This window comes from Cibotium barometz, chromosome 50 (genome assembly GCF_041138505.1).
Source record: "Cibotium barometz isolate CiBa-2024 chromosome 50, ASM4113850v1, whole genome shotgun sequence".
Taxonomy (NCBI): domain Eukaryota; kingdom Viridiplantae; phylum Streptophyta; class Polypodiopsida; order Cyatheales; family Cibotiaceae; genus Cibotium; species Cibotium barometz.
Window position 1 is genome coordinate 33,566,810 of NC_141095.1, and position 17,434 is coordinate 33,584,243.

Genomic DNA, 17,434 nt, shown 5'->3' on the forward strand with positions numbered 1-17,434 from the left:
ACTTTTTTTTTTACATAACTCATTAAGGCTAATGAGCATTCAGTGAGTAGATACTCATGAGTTGTCAAATTGCCCTCTTTGGGGGTCATTTATGAAGGGCGTAAGGGGTGTCATTAAAAGGTTGACTTTTTTTTCCACTTAACTTTTTGGGAAAATGCCCATATCTCTTTAATTTTAAATTCAAAAATATCCCCCCCCCAAAAAAGAAAAATTCGTATTTCTCACTAGACTCCCAAAAAACAAAATTTGAAAAATGGTTCATGTCGTGAACCATTTCTACAACTTCATGGCCTAAGGGTTCACGTCCTAGGAGCCAACGCGCTGGTTAAAAAAATAAATAAAAAAATGGTTCACGTCGTGAACCATTTCTATAACTTCATGGCCTAAGGGTTCACACCCTAGGAGCCCGTGCCGAAAAAAAATCGCATTTAACTTTTCCGTGAAGTTCGGTTCACGGCATGAGACCCTTCGTTCACGCGAACAAAAAAAAAATCAAATTTAATTTTTTCGTGAAGTCTGGTTCACGGCGTGAGACCCTTCATTCACACAAACAAAAAAAAAATGAATTTATTTTCTCCGTGAAGTCCGGTTCACGACGTGAACCGTTAAGGCGTGAGACCTTTGTTCACGCGACCAAATAATATAAATAAAGATTTATAAAATGTGTGAAGTCCACTCCACGGCGTGAATTGCACCCTGTTGGTTCATGACATGAAAGGAGGTCCGTTGAAAAAAAAAATCCATGTTTGGAGGCCCGTATCTCCTAAATTGTGTATCCGATGAAGGCGCTCTAGGGCTCACCAGAAAGCTGACATCGAGCTCTTCGACTTTGGACCAACCATCTAAAGTCAAAATCGATCAATTTGGCATTCGACTAGCAGTCTTAAAATTTAACCCAAAAATCGAGGCAAAAAATAGCCCAAAACCACGAAAAATTGCAAAAAACAGCTCGAAAACGACGACAAGCCATATTCGGGCTACTTTTTGAGAGTCTAAACGACAAAATCACAGATGACTTAGGGAAACAAAGTTGTAGTACGCCAAAACTACTACTACTGTCTCTTCTAGAGGTTTTCAAAATTCCTTTCGGAACACCCTAAAAAACGTGGTGTAAAACAGGGAAAAAATTCAAAAATTTTGCCTGTCTTGAGAGTAATGGAAAATAGGTTTTAGGACCTTGTCTTCCATCCGAGAAGTTACTAGCATACACTTTTTTCAAAAAATTATCTCTATAAGGTCGTTCGTGTGCATATACCACCTAAGCTAATTAGGGCGAATGTACACCCATTTGACCCAATGAAGAGAACGCCAAGCCTCTTGAGCCTGTTAATGGGTTGTGAGAGAATATAAAAAGAAAAAAAAACTATGTTTGTTTATTAAGGAGCATTTAGGCACTCTGACATATGGCCACGTTAGAGGGATTGCCCAGGGATCACATAAGGACTGAACCCAATGGCTGACACCTTCGAGCCATTGAGATCTATGCCGCAAATGCACCTCCCAATGGTATTGGCTATGCCTATAACAAGCGTGTCATTGGGTTTTACACCCCTTGTGACTTCAATCCTACTACCGGGATTTGGTCCCTTATCTAACATCTCCACGAATCCTATAGGTAGCAACCCTTTCCTGGATGCCCACACCTTAGACATACCGACTAGTCTAAGAAGGGGGCTAGCCCAAGGACTCAGTGAGTCTCTCCCAACAACAAGAGCACTCATATATACGGCCTCAGTGACACATATATAGAATTACAGCTGTACAAATCTCTAAAATTATGGGCAAATATGACAGAACAACAGACCTTGTTCAATTCATTCAAATGTTTGAACATAGATGTGAAGCCTTTGGAAATCCCAACTGTCCCACCAAGGTACATGCATTGAACCTATGCTTAGAGGGAAAAGCTAGTCGATGGTTTATCACATTGATACTCGCGAGATCAAGACCAACTTCAAAACCTTGAAATCAACCTTTATACATGGCTTTTCCAGACAAGGTGATCGATGGAGTGTAGCAGCAGAACTCTATATTCAATTGAGCGTCAACCAAATCAATCTATTAGAGACTTTATCCTTCGGATAAAACTCTTGGATGCATGATGTGAGTCATGGAAAAAATTAAACGATATTCAATTGAAGAGATGTTTCATGATGGGCTTACAGAATAACTGCTTACACAACTTGATCATTGTATCCAATCCGGAAACATTCAATCAATGTTGTAACGAAGCAATATGTTTAGATGACAACATGCTGGAAGATATTCATGCTACAAGGTGTTCCTTATCTAAACCAAGTGAAGCAATGGCAAAAGAAAGATTGATCTTGAAATTGTCATTCCCTGAATTCTATGCAGCCTTGCTTAAAAGCTTACAACCAACATCTCTAAGAGAGGATGAGATCCTTCAAAACCAAACATCCTTAATGCCTCTACAAGTGAGGAACAAAATGCCTTGTGTTGAGTGCAATCACTATGACCATCCCAATTCCCATTGTGCATACAATTGTTCATACAAGGCACCTGTTTTACAATATATTGCATATATTGTAAAACCTTTAACCATGATACTAAAAAGTGTCTCGCTTCATCAATAATTGACTTAAAACCTCCATCTCTTGTGCACTAAATAGAAACAAAGGATAGAAACTGCTCAGGAAGCAGTTAATCAAACACTTTAGTGTTTCTATTATGGGGACCTCACAAGGTGGCAGACTGCATAGTTTGGAATACTTCCATGCCCATAATCACTAACACTTTATGACCCATGTGTGAACGATGTGGCATTGATCACATGTTCCAAGATTACCCAAGACAAGTTGCTTCAATGCAACTTGTCTCACAAAATACAACTCTTAACATCTTAGGTGTACAAAATGGGCAATTGTCCCACGGTACCCTTGAATGTGCTTACACGTTTACAAGCCAAGGCACAAGAAATAGTAAAAAAGAACGCAAAAGACAATACCTCAACATGGATAGAAGAACATGCTTTAAAATAGAACCCAAAAGAAAAAGCAAAACCTTCTAAACCCAAGAAAGACAAGGGACAACAGACTATCAAAACCAAAGTTGAATTAAAAGACAGGGAAAAGGAGCCTGTAGAGGAGATAAACCCAAAAGGGCACATAAACCCAAAAGAGCCAAAAGTTATACATGATGCAGAAGCATCCACCTTAAAGACCACCACATAAACTATTGGCTCATCGTAACCCTCCTTGAAACACATCCAAAAAGAGATTACCTGGTGAACCACAACTATTTGTGAGGATCTTTCCAATGGCCGAGCTCATAACCGTTGAGGTCTTCAAGCTCTACAACTCCTTGAGAAGCAATTCCACCATGCCTCTCGCCCACGAGCGTTGTCACACCACTGCATTACACTACGGGTCCTCGTCCCTCCTCTCACCTCACTTCACTCACACACACACACACACACTCACTAGCAACACAAGCATTAGGGAGAGAGATTAGCAAGAGGATTAGCAAGAGCAAGACTCAATTGCATAATGGGAGAGTATGTTGTATTATGAGAGAAAATCACTTATATACATGGCCATAAGTGTTCACACTCACTTAAACTATGGTTGACCGGGCACTTTAGGCTCATAAGAGGCCTAATGCTATTACAATGACTACTCTCATAATATATCCATGAAGTACATCACTTAGGACTTCATCCTATCTTGCTACCACTTGCTCTTGAAGCGGGAATTGCCATAAATACTCTCACACCATTATGGGCGCCCATCCAAGTTATAACTTTGGACCTATTGCTTCATATCATCTTGAATGTATGACCCTTTGGTGTATCTACTGTGACTCCTTAATGTAAGATAATGGCGATAGCTCTTATTAACCCTAGAATTGGGTTAACATTTCCCCCTTCTTGATGGCGATCACGTCCTTGTGATCGCGTTGAAGACCTTTATGTGGGGAGAATGAAAGAGCTTTGTTGATGGCTTTAATGTTGAGTGCCGTTCAATGTTCTTTGTTTCTCCAGAAGAAATAAGAAAAGATAGTTAATGAATGAAGAGGTTAGTGGTGTAGTGGGAATTCCTAACGGGGTGGGATTTTTTACGAATGATTGCATTTTGATATTTGTGTGAGCTGTCTTTTTTTTTTGTTTTTTTATTTTTTTTGCTCAAAAATTTTTGGCAATCATCCGCAAGTGTAAGATTCCTCCCCAGCCTCTCAAGAAGTCCAGTATCTTCCCAAGTAATCAAATACCTCTTCAGAAATATAAAAGAACTTGTTTCTACCTGTTTTGGTCTAGAGAGAGAAAATCTTCTAGAGAGAGATGGTTCACTTTTTAAATATTTTTGGATGGAAAAATATCTCATCTTATTAAAATAAATTCCCCCGAAACAGAAGTTCAAAAAAAGAATTTCAGAAGGTGCATTAGAAATAAATTATAATCTGTTCAAAAGGCCTTATCCTAAGGGTCCAGATTTTCTAAAAATTTTAAATTAAGCTTCCTATGGACCAATAAGATTAATCCAAATGTAGGGAGGAGGTAAATTGAAGAAATAAATAAAATCCCCCCAAAAATGAGTAAATACTCACATAAGATGAAGAGTGGACTAAGGACCAAAGGAAATACCAAAAAAATGAAATTTTGACACCTTAGAGTGGGGACTCCCCCTCATGAAGTAGGCACCTTTTTCCCATCATTGATTTTGAATTTTAAATCAATAAAATTAGATATTTCATCTCTCCTCTCTCCTAATTCAAAACTGGATCCAAAAAGTGAACTAAACTGATCCAAAAATGGTCAAAAATTGACCAAACTGATCTAGAAAATTCTAGAATCAGTTTGCTTGGTTAGAAACTCACTTTTTCCTATAAATAGAAGCCTCCTCCTTTGTAGAAGCTTAATAGTGTTTTATACACTGTTACTCTACTCCTACCCAGAGCCAAAAACAGTGAATTTATTGATAAATCATTAGTTTTTGACCATTTCCTCTTCAAAAGAATAGGTGGCCACTCTTGTTGCAAACAAGAGTAGATCCCTCAAACCATCAAGCTAAAGGAAAGCTCACAAAAATTCATATAAGCTAGAAATCCTACTTTTTCTTTATTCCATTTAATGGTTTTCTAATTTTTGTTTTCTTTAAAATGAAAAATGATGTTATGCCTTGTTGGAAAGGCTTTCCCCCCGTCTCTTCATTCTTGAATTCAGCTTTTCTTTATCCTAGATATGTAATCAAATTGTTAGAATTAAACTTTTAGTATTGTTTCTCTTTAAAAAGTGGAATTTGATTAGTTTAGAATGCTTTAAACCATTTGGGATAATTTCTAAGTAACTTGAGAATGAAAAATAAATAAAAAATAGTCAGCCATACAAAGGAGGTTATGGAAAAATTTTCTTAAATTTTGTGAAATAAATTTTATTTTTTATTATTTAAAAAGACTAATGCCCACCGTTTGTATATTCTAAAAGTGTTATTTTCATTCTATGCATGGGAAAATGCATATTAGAAATATTTTTATTATAAAAGTGTTATTTCCATTAGAATTAATTTCTATACATAGAAAGATGCATATTGGAGATTTTTTTTAAATTCTAAAAGTGTTACTTTCATCAAAATTGATTTTTATGCATAAATAGATGCATAAAAGAATTTTTTAATTATAAAAGTGTTACTTTCATCAAAATTGATTTTTATGCATAAATAGATGCATAAAAGAATTTTTTTATTATAAAAGTGTTACTTTCATCAAAATTGATTTTTATCCATAAAAGAAATTTTTTTATTCTAAAAGTGGTACTTTAATCAAAATTGTTTTTTATGCATGCATAAAAGAACTTTTTTATTATAAAAGTGTTACTTTCATCAAAATTATTTTTTATGCATAAAAGAAATTTTTTTATTCTAAAAGTGGTACTTTTATCAAAATTGATTTTTATGCATGCATAAAAGAATTTTTTTTATTATAAAAGTGTTACTTTCATCAAAATTGATTTATATACATAAATAGATGCATAAAAGAAAATTTTTATTATAAAAGTGTTACTTTCATCAAAATTGATTTTTATGCATAAATAGATGCATAAAAGAAATTTTTTATTATAAAAGTGTTACTTTCATCAAAATTGATTTTTATGCTTAAATAGATGCATAAAAGAATTTGTATTATTATAAAAGTGTTACTTTCATCAAAATTGATTTTTATGCATAAATAGATGCATAAAAGATTTTTTTGATTATAAAAGTATTACTTTCATCAAAATTGATTTTTATGCATAAATAAATGCATAAAAGAATTTTTTTATTATAAAAGTGTTACGCTCATCAAAATTGATTTTTACGCATAAATAGATGCATATAAGAATTTTTTTAATTATAAAAGTGTTACTTTTATCAAAATTGTTTTTTATGCATAAATAGATACATAAAAGAATTTTATTATTATTATAAGTGTTACTTTCATCAAAATTGATTTTTATGCATAAATAGATGCATAAAAGGATTTTCTGTTATATAAAAGTGTTATTTCCATAGAAGTTGGATTTTATGCATAAATAGATGCATACAAAATTTTTATATCAAAATAAGAGTTCTCTTTAATCCTATGTTTAAATCCCATGAATATTGGTAAATGAATAAGTAAATACTCTATGTGAGAGAAAATTCTACTGTTTTATATTCTCTAGGATGGTAATGAGAAAATTTAGAAAAACTATCGAAGTCAAAATTTTAGATAAATGATTAATTTATTCCTCATAGAAATTCATGATTAGTTTTGAATTCAATTAAGCAAATACTCAATGAATGAAATTCAGTAAAGTAGTAATTGAAATATTACCCTTCGAGAAAGATAGTTCAGGGAGAACCTTTCCAGACTCAAACCCTGAATTAGACTATGAACAAGACATAACTCCTTCATCGTCAGCTTCAAGAAAAGACGATGTGACTAGTTCACGAAAATTCACTCAGATCACCCACCAAATCTGAAACTAAGTTGAGACCCTTTGATTTTGATCTGAGGATCAAGGTTACAGAATTCGAGGAATTCTGTTTGGAATTCATACCTGTGAGATTAGAAAGTCTTGGGATATGGATTTAAGATATACTCATTGTATTCAAAAGAAACTCAAAAATGAAAACTTGTATAGAAACCCTGTTTTCTTAAAGGACTGTCTTATGCCAGAATGCTGGAGGGAGCATTTGGTATATGTGTTTTTCTAAGGTAAGTTCAGTTGTGCAACAAGTTTGTCAATGGATTGTTTTATAAGTTAAAGTTTAAAGAGGAGTGTGTGCGTATCTATATTCTAAAGCAAAAGTTAAGAAAGGCATTCAATTATGGGTGGGTGAGTACTTGTCTGGTTCTACCAATTCCAGTGGTTGGGCGGTGGCTAACCCATGGGCCGGATGGGGTTAGGCTGGAATCAATAGAGTTTTAATAATAAAATTGATTAATAAGAATACGTTTAGAACTCGAGTAGTTAAATAAAAGCCTGAAGACTTCTCTAATGAATAGATCAATGGCTGTGCTTAATTCAATTAGGAAAAAAGCGTTGATCCCTTCAAGTTAAGTCTATAATAATTCCCTTCTATTTGGTTTATTCAGATGAAGGTTAGTTCAGTGGTGGCTGTGCCTGATTCAATTAGGAAAAAAGCGTTGATCCCTTCAAGTTAAGTCTGTAATAATTCCCTTCTATCTAGTTTATTCAGATGAACGTTAGTTCAGTATCTTGACTTCATTAGAAAAATTCGTTAAGAAAATAAAAATGGTAGAATCGTCCCCGTTTTCCGAGCATGGAAAATTTCTCGGTTTCGGTCTTCAGTTTTCGGAATGACCACCAGCTTAGTCTCGTGCCCAGACATTCGAGGGCGAGGCCCCGAGTGGGAAACGCTGCCCCGCGCATGAGGGAGCTGCTTCCGTTGCCAGCTACTACCGGGAATCCGGTGTGCGGAGGGGGTAGTGGGATCCCATAGTTGGTTTCAGAGCACTGTTGTAAATTTACGTAACAGCAACAAAAATTGCTTAAAAATTTAAAGTAAATCTGGGAAATAACGTTTTCTCTTGTTAATATTATGTTGAATGAACTTAAAAATTTGAAAACTCATAAATTGAATTGGAAATTTATAGATGGATACCCCGAATCTATCTGGCATTCTTGAACTCTCCCAGAGTCAGGATATGATAGCCTTTGCATTCGAGCACCTCATCAACTCTGCTACGACCCGAGTAAGCAGAGTGAGACTCGCACGTCATTTTTAGAGTCTTTACTTTCCTGATCCTGTAGAGCAACGCCGGTATATATAGTTCTTTGGAGGACGATGTATTAATATCAGTACCAGTCAGCGTTAGAGGCTCAGGCAAAATATTTCCTTAGTCATGATTCTGATAAGGCTAGGGTTTGTTCAGCATGTACAACTCTTTAATCATTCACCCAGGAACTTCAAAATTTCATGTCAAGTTTTTAGGCTTCTTAGCCGCTTTATCCCTAGAAGTAGAATTACAGCACCTCTTTCTGTAATGAATCGTGTGTACCATGGCATGTCTCCTTCGCAGTTTTGCTTCTTTATGGGTATGCGATTGAGGTAGGCTTTAGAGCCGTGATGCTCTATGTTTATATTGAAAACTTTTGATAATAAATGAGGTTTTGTTATAAAAAAAAATCCAAATTGCTTTCATGATTGTGAATATGGTTAATCTTGTTCAAGAAGTATGATGAAATAATTATCTGTTTAAAGATAAATCTCAAAAATTAAATAATCATAAATCTATTGTGAAAGTTATAATGGCTGGCAAAAATCTCGTTTTGTCAGAGTCATGAGGCGCATGGCCCGTGCAAGGCAACTGGATCCTCTAATTGATGACGAAGAGTTAGATCCGGATGTTCGAAAAGCACTACACAGATCCAAACCTAGTCCCTTCAAGGGTGAAGGGGAGCAGTTAGGTGAAGTAGTGAAAAAGTGGATTGAGGCTACGGAAGAATACTTTGATGTAACTGGCTACAATGAGAGAAGCAAGATGGCTCTCGCCAGGTTAAAGATTTTGGAAACGGCCAGGGTCGCTTGGAGGAATCACTGCGAGACTAACCGTCTCGACCCGAATACCTAGACCTCGACCGATCTTAAAGCTTACCTTAGAAAGAGGTTTTGTCCTCTGGGCTTCCTTGAAACTAAAATGAATGAGTTCTTGGAACTAAAAGAGGATAGCCAGACAATTAAAGAGTACCATCAAGCTTTTTCCCTTCTCCTCAAATATTCTCCACAATTGGATGAAGAGCAGTTGATGGCCAAGTTCATTCGAGGAATGAACGAGCCATTGGACACCTTAGTAAAGAATGCTAAACCTATCTCAATGGCTGAAGCAATAAGAATGGCAAAGGACTTTGCAAAGCCTTTGTAGTTAAGGTCCCGCCGAACCGCAACCTCTAATTTTAAAAGATTCCAAACCCTATGGGGAAGTACTTCAAACTTTCCACCCCCAAAGAGGCAGCAAGTCGTCCCAATTCAAAGTCAGGATGCACCAAAAGCCTTAGACATGACTTTCTCAGTAGCCTTTCCAACTTCATTATCATCTGCAGTAGAAAGATCAAACACCTTGGCCACCAATTCTTCAGTGAAGTACTCATCCTCAAAAATATGAGCATCATTCAACTGCAAATGCTTCAAATAAACTGCTAGCATTTGATTCTGCCTCCAACTTTCCCAAGGCAACCTTGCAAAGTCTAATAAACCAATCTTTCTAAGCCATGCAACATTTTCTTCAATGAAGATTAAGTCATACCTGAAGTCCAAGAATGTGTACTCCACAAGCATGTCATCCTTGGCAAAAGGTAGCACCTTATTGGGTGTAATTATCTCCACCTCTTCATCTGAAGCTATGTCGGTAACTATAGGGCCTTGATATCTTATCTTCCTGCCGCCAGAATGCAGCAACGATGGTGGCTCATCATCGTTTCCCTTTGAACTAGTGCCAGCTCCAAACAAAACACCTTGAAGGATCGACATGCGTACAGAGAGAGAAAAACGCGAAGAAGAAAAGCTTTCAACTCGCGTAAATAGATACCAACCCAATCACTTCGCATGCATAAATATGCGCTGTCTCCTCCACATCATTAATATTACCCTCTTGTCGATGGTGGCCGATTATTTCTCCGAAAAATGGTTTAAGGTGAAATCCATTAACTGGCTTAGAAATGATTTGACCTGCAACATCAACTAAAATAAAAGTATTGGGTGCCACACACATTGAACTATCTGGAATGGCCCCACATACCTCAACTTCAGTTTACCAGGTTTAGGCCCAAGTTTACTGTTGTAAACCATGACCCAATCTCCTGCAACAAAAATTTTAAACTTAATGTTCCTGTTAATCCAAGCCTATCATCTCTACTGAATCACCTCTGCAATATATATACTTTGAATCCTATCTTCTTCCAACTTCAGTAAAGTTTCCTTCCTAAAATTGACTGATTGTTCAGGAGATAGTCTCTGCTGAACTGCAACCCTGAGACTTGGCACAAGAAACTTCTTCCAACCCATACACCAACTTGAATGGTGTCATGCCAATAGTCACTTTAAATGCTGTTCTGAAAGCCCAGAGTGCTGAGTCCAACTTCTCATCCCAATTTGTCCTGTTCTCTTTCACCAACTTTTTGATTATCCTAATCAAAATCTTGTTGGTACTCTCTGCCTGTCCATTAGCTTGAGGATAGTAAACAATTGATTTTTTATGCAGTATCATGTGCAACTCTGTCAGTTTATTGATCACTTTATTAATGAAATGCCCTCCTTGATCAGAAACTAACTCAATTGGACATCCAAATTTGGTCATAATATTCTTATACAAAAATTTAGCCACACTCCTTGCTTTGTTATCCCTCAAAGCTACAGCTTCTACCGACTTTGTACAGTAATTAGTCACACAACCAAAATATACCTGTTCTGTGTGAACCTAGCAGGTGGCTTAATGGGACCAACAAAATCTAATCCCCACTTTTGAAATGGTTCCAAAGGCATAGGCTGTAGAGGCATTCTGTCCACATTCAATGGTCTACCCTCCCTTTGGGATAGCAAACACTTCTTAGTAAAGTCCTGAGCATCCTTTATCACAGTAGGCCACCAAAGCCCTACCTGAAAAATTTTCCTTGTAGTTACTTCCCCTGAAAAATGTCCTCCAGAATTATCTGCATGAGCTTCAGCCAATACTGCTTTTTATTCGAACTCAAGAACACATCTCCTAATGACTTGATCAATCCCTCTTTTATATAGTACTCCTACAATGACTGTAAATGGTTTACTTCTTAATGCTAATCTTTTTCGCTGATCCTTATTCATTTGTGCAGGCAACACTCCTTCAGTTAAAAACTGAAGCATATCCTCATACCAGTCCCCTGATTGGTCAGTCACCTGAACTAGAAATAACTCTTCATTAGGCAACTGATAAGGTGAAGAATCAACTTCTCCTGTTTCCAATCTACTCAGATAATCAGCCAATACATGAAGTCTTCCTAGAGTATGTAACCACATAATCAAACTCCTGCAAAAGTAGTACCCACCTGGCCAACCTCCCTGAAAGGTGGGGTTTATTGACCAAGTAAATCAGTGCCTGATAATCCACATGAAAAATTACCCTATTTGCCAATAGGTAATTCCTGAACTTTTGAAGTGCATAAATCATCCCCAAGCACTCCCTTTCAGTAACTGTGTAATTCTTCTCTGCAAACAACAGGTGTCAGGACCCTGCTTGCATAGTAAATTGGCCTGAACCAGCCCCTGCTTGTTTTGTGCATTAAAGCTGCACCCACTGCTACATTAGATGCATGAACAAAAATGTGAAATGGCAACTTCCAATCTGGAACAATCAAAACTGGTGCTACAGTTAACATTTTCTGCAGAACCCTGAATGCTTTGTCTTGCTCTTCTCCCCATTCAAATACAACACCCTTCTTTGTAAGCTTTGTTAATGGTGTACATACATGAGCCAAATAGCTCAAAAATCTATTATGATACTTCACTTGACCCAAAAATCTTCTCAACTGTTTGATTGTTCTCGGTACTGGTGCCTTACAGATAGCCTCCACCTTTTGTGGATCAATAGACACACCTTCTTTAAAAATGACATGTCCTAAAAGAACTCCTCTTTTTACTGCAAATTGCAAATGCACTTTTGGCTGGATTTAATGATAGGCAAAACTCCTTGCATTTTTGAAAACACAACCTCAAGTGTTCAAGATGATCCTGCTTTTTTCCAAAAACATTGAAATCATCTTGACATACCTCACAGTATGGTTTCTCTGACATTCCAAACTGGTGCATGCCAATTGTCTGCAGTTTATCTTGAATGATTTTGTTGATTGAGTCTGCAGTCACCACATCCTTTTGCTTCCTTTCCTTCTTTGGAGTACCCTTATCCTCCTCCTACTTCTTCTTTGCCTTAACCTTATTCTTTTTCTTTTTCTTTTCTGACCAGTCTTCATCTTCATTAGTGTTAGTTTCCACTTCAGTATCCTGATCTGAATCCTCATCTTTGGACTCTGAATCTTCTGATTCTGAGTCTGAGTCCTCGCTCTTCTTTTTCTTCTTGTTGCCTTTTACAATTGCCTTACCTCCATACCTTCTTTCAGCTCTGGCAGTTGCTTCAACCAAGTCAGTGAAATCCTGTACATTGGCCAATGGAGGTCTCCCTGCTACTGCACTTCTATATTGCTGGTTGAGACCCTTACAAAAGTAATCTCCCGACTGCTCCATGGAAGGCTGTTGTGCTACTTCCAACCTATTATTCAAGTTTCTAAACTTTTGTGCATAATCTTCAACCAAGAAATCCTTTTGTTTCAATTTCCTCATCTTCTTCAAAATATCTTCAGGTGTTTTATCTTCCCTGAACCTCAATAAAAATCTCTGTTTCAAATCATTATAATCAGCAAAAGCTACCATGCCATACTGCAAGAACCAATCCATAGCTTTTCCTTGCAGTGTTGCTGCAAAATGTTCCTTCTTCACTACATCTGGATGTAATACCTCATAGCCACTTTGTAGACCACCTTGTCTGAAATTGACCAACATGGCTATCAGCATCTTGGGACTTTTTCCCGCTGAACTTTGCCATGCCCACTTTGGGATTTGGTGCAGCCATTGGGGGTATCGGAGTGGTTTGAGTGTTCTTACCGGAAGTGGGTTAAAAGGTATATTAGATGTCCCTGTTGGTGCAAACTGTAACTGTCTTCTTACCTTCAAGACTATCCGAGTTAACAATACATTGACCAATTGCCCCAAGAGTGGGTTTGCTTTCTATGAGAGGAGTTGTTTGTTGGCCTTGTTGGTTTGCAGGTGGGTTCTCCTGTAGCCTGTGTTCAGGTCCTTGCAGTTCAGTCCCCTCCCCAACAATTTCTACTTCTATAGCTTCCCCCCTTATAGGTTCTTCTTGGCCATAACTACCAGACTTATCTTCTTGCCTTGCTCGTGCGGCAGCTTCTCTCCTGAATCTAAACCTTGTGCCATATGAATGCTGTGGTACATTGAACCCTCGTCCCGACTCACTCATGCATGGCCTCTTCTTCTTTGTATTAAGTACTGTACTAGCACTTTCTTCCAATACAGGCTATAACAATTAGGTAAATTGCAAGCACCAAAAGGTAAGAATGATGTAACTACCTTGTCACTAATGGAAATCTTGATTTCTCTTGGTTTGGAAAGAATTCTTGCAGAAACTTTGTTGCATACTCCTCAGCCTCTTCCTGTGGGGTTACCCAATTTGAGAATTCCCTCAAGTGGTCTATGTCAACCAACATGTTAGTACCCTGGTGTATTCTTGAATGCCATACGGTTCAAACTGAATTCGATACAACAGTAGGATCGCCAAAGTGTTAGGGGCTTACTACCCTAACAGTTATTCAATCAGGACACATGCAGTTCAGGGAAAAACACAACAGTAGACTGCACATATAAACATGAAAACTGCAGAGTATAGAAGCAATAAACATCATAACACAGAGAATCAAAGATACTGCTATCTTGTATTCATCATCATTAAACTACCAATCCCAATAACACACAGTACAACAGCAGGATGATAACAACTAACTGCTCATGTAGCGTGAAAAACTACTCTCCCGATAAAAGATCATTCGGGTACATATAACTACCAAGGCACTTGTGTAAACATGCCTTTAAGGTTCAAATCTTTAACCTTAATTGCTACGAAGTAAGTAAAAGGTAATTATTGATAGCTCAGGCACTAACATTGTTTTCTCTGATGATATTCTGATTTACTCAAAGAATGTAGCTGACCATGAAGCTCATGTCAAAAAAGTTCTTGAGATTCTAAGGAAGCACCAACTCTTTGCAAAAAAGAGCAAATGCACTTTCTCATCCGACCATGTTGAGTACTTGGGCTTTCTGGTATCCAAAGATGGAATTTCTCTAGATTTCGCAAAAGTCCAAGTAGTCATAGATTGGCCTGAACCAAGTAGTCATAGATTGGCCTGAACCAAAACAGAGAAAGAAGTCAGGGGACTCTTGGGATTGACTGGTTGGTATATAATTTTCATACCGAAGTATGCTCTCATAGCTTCTCCCCTGACTAATCCTCTCAAGAAGAATACCCTGTTTCAATGGTCTGCCAGGTGCCAGAGTGCTTTTGATAAGCTAAAGACTGCCTTGGTAACCAATCCCGTTCTAAAGTTACCAGATTTCTCTTTACCCTTTGAGGTAGTAACTAATGCCAGTGGTTTTGCCTTGGGAGGTGCACTCATGCAGGAAGGTCATGGAGTGGCCTATGAATCCTGAAAACTCAGAACGCATGAGAGGAATTATACTGTCCATGATCTGGAACTACTTTCAGTAGTATATACCCTGAAGTTATGGAGACATTACCTACTGGGTCAAAGATTCACTTTGATGACAGATCGTCAGAGCTTAAAGTGGATCTTCACTCAGAAGGATCTTAACATGCGCCAAAGAAGGTGGATGAAGACCCTGCAGGAATTTGGTTTTGAAATCAAGTACCGCCCAGGCAAAGAAAATGTGGTAGTAGATGCCCTTAGCAGAAAAGCCTCCTTGCTTGCAATTACTGTAGTGTCAAATCCTTTGATTATTGAAGTAAGAGAGAAGATCATGCAGGATAGATTCTTTGGCCCTATTGCTACCCTACTTATGCAAGAAAGCAAAACTCCACAGGAGTTGAACCAAGTTCAAGGGTACAACCTCGATGATGGAATTATGTATTATAATCGCAGGCTATGCATTCCCAATGATGAGGGAACTAAGGGTCAAATTTTGAATGAAGCCCATGAAACAGCCTTATTGTTGCAGGACATCCACGTTTCATCAAAACCTACATGTCTGTGAAGAAAAGCTTCTTTTGGCATGGACTAAAAAAGGATGTACTTAATCATGTATGTCAATGTCTGACATGTCAGACATTAACGTCAATGCCTGACATGTCAGAAAGTCAAGGCCAAGAGAGAAAAAATGCCTGGGAAGTTACATCTATAAGACATCCCCCAGATGAAGTGGGAATACATCAGTATGGATTTTATTACTGGATTACCTTTAGTGCAATCAGGTTACAACTCCATCTTCGTGGTAGTTGATAGGCTAACCTGTTAAAAGAACGGTAGAGGGGGAGAGGAGACACACACAGGAGCAAACCCTAATGTATATTGCAAACCCTAACCATAGAGGGAAGCCATCTCCCTTCTCACACAATGCATAAAGCCATAATCCATAATACACACAACACACTATGAGTTGTGTCAACACACATCTAACCCTAGCTAATGTCCACACACTATGACCAGCTGGACACGCGGTCATTTATGTCTCACACATGTTCCTACCTAACATGCCAGCACATAGCATAGCTAGCTCACACTGACATCGAGCTTGAATCTCAACAGCACCTCTCAAGCTCATGATGTACTGCCGATGAAGATGTAGATGAGCTTGGGATATCAAGACTCTCAACACTCCCCGTCAAGCTCATCCCATGTACTCCCAACATAGTACGGAAGTACTCAAACTTCTCCCTGCTAAGTGGCTTTGTAAAGATGTCTGCCACTTGCTCATCAGTCTTCACATACTGTAGATCAACTGTACCATCCAGCACCTTCTCTCTGACAAAATGATAATGGACCTCTATGTGTTTGGTCCTCGCATGAAATACTGGATTCTTGGCCAACTGTATACTGCTCATGTTGTCACAATGAATGACAACTTTGCCATCAATAGGCTCACTCAAATCTGCCAAGAGATTCTTTAACCATACTGCCTCACAAGTAGCAATGGCTGCACCCCTATATTCAGCCACTGTACTGGATAAAGCAACTGTAGGTTGCTTCTTGCTACTCCAACTCACCACGGCACTTCCAAGTGTAAAAGCATAACCACTAATAGACCTCCTGTCATATGAGCTACCTGCCCAATCAGCATCTGTGTAGCCATGTATATCCAAGCCTTTACCACTCTCATAAAGTAGACCATAATGTGCAGTGGTCTTTACATATCGCATGATGCGTCTCACTGCATCCAAATGAGGTTTTTTGGGACTCTGCATAAACTGGCTTACTAGCCCCACAACATAACTCAAATCCGGGCATGTGATAGTCATGTAAATGAGACTACCAACCATCTTTCTGTATATAGATGGATCATCCAGCTCCTCACCATAATCAGCCCACAACTTTACATTTTGCTCCAAAGGTGTACTCATAGGCTTACACCCTTTCATGCCATATTTTGCCAACATATCCAATGCATATTGGCGTTGCACTAACCATGTACCTGCATGGTCTTTGATCACTTCAATTCCAAGAAAGTATCTCAACTCACCAAGGTCTTTCATGTCAAATTGCCCACTCAATGCTTTCTTGACATGCATCACATATGTACCATGATCACCTGTGATAATCAAGTCATCCACATAGATGACAAGTAAAACAATCCCATGATCTTTCACATAGAGTGAAGAATCTGCTATAGAAATCTGAAATCCAAGTGAGATAAGATATCTGCTCATCTTATCACTCCAAGCACGAGGTGCTTGCTTCAAACCATATAATGCCTTTTTCAATCTACATACATGAGTGGGATATCTTGGGTGTACATACCCTTCTGGCTGTGCCATATACACTTCCTCTTGTAGATCACCATTTAGAAATGCATTTTTGACATCCATTTGATGCATTTCCCAACCATTAGCTGTAGCCATAGCAATGACTGCTCTTACTGTTCCCATCTTTGCCACTGGACTAAATGTTTCATCATAGTCCAATCCTTGGGTTTGTGCATAACCCTTAGCTACCAATCTTGCTTTATGTCGCTCAATGGAACCATCAGACGCACTTCACTTTGTAAACCCATTTACAGCCAATAACATTTTTGTCCTTTGGTAATGCAACCAAATCCCATGTGTCATTATGAACCAATGCGTCCATCTCAACATCCATTGCTTTCTCCCATACATGCTTTCC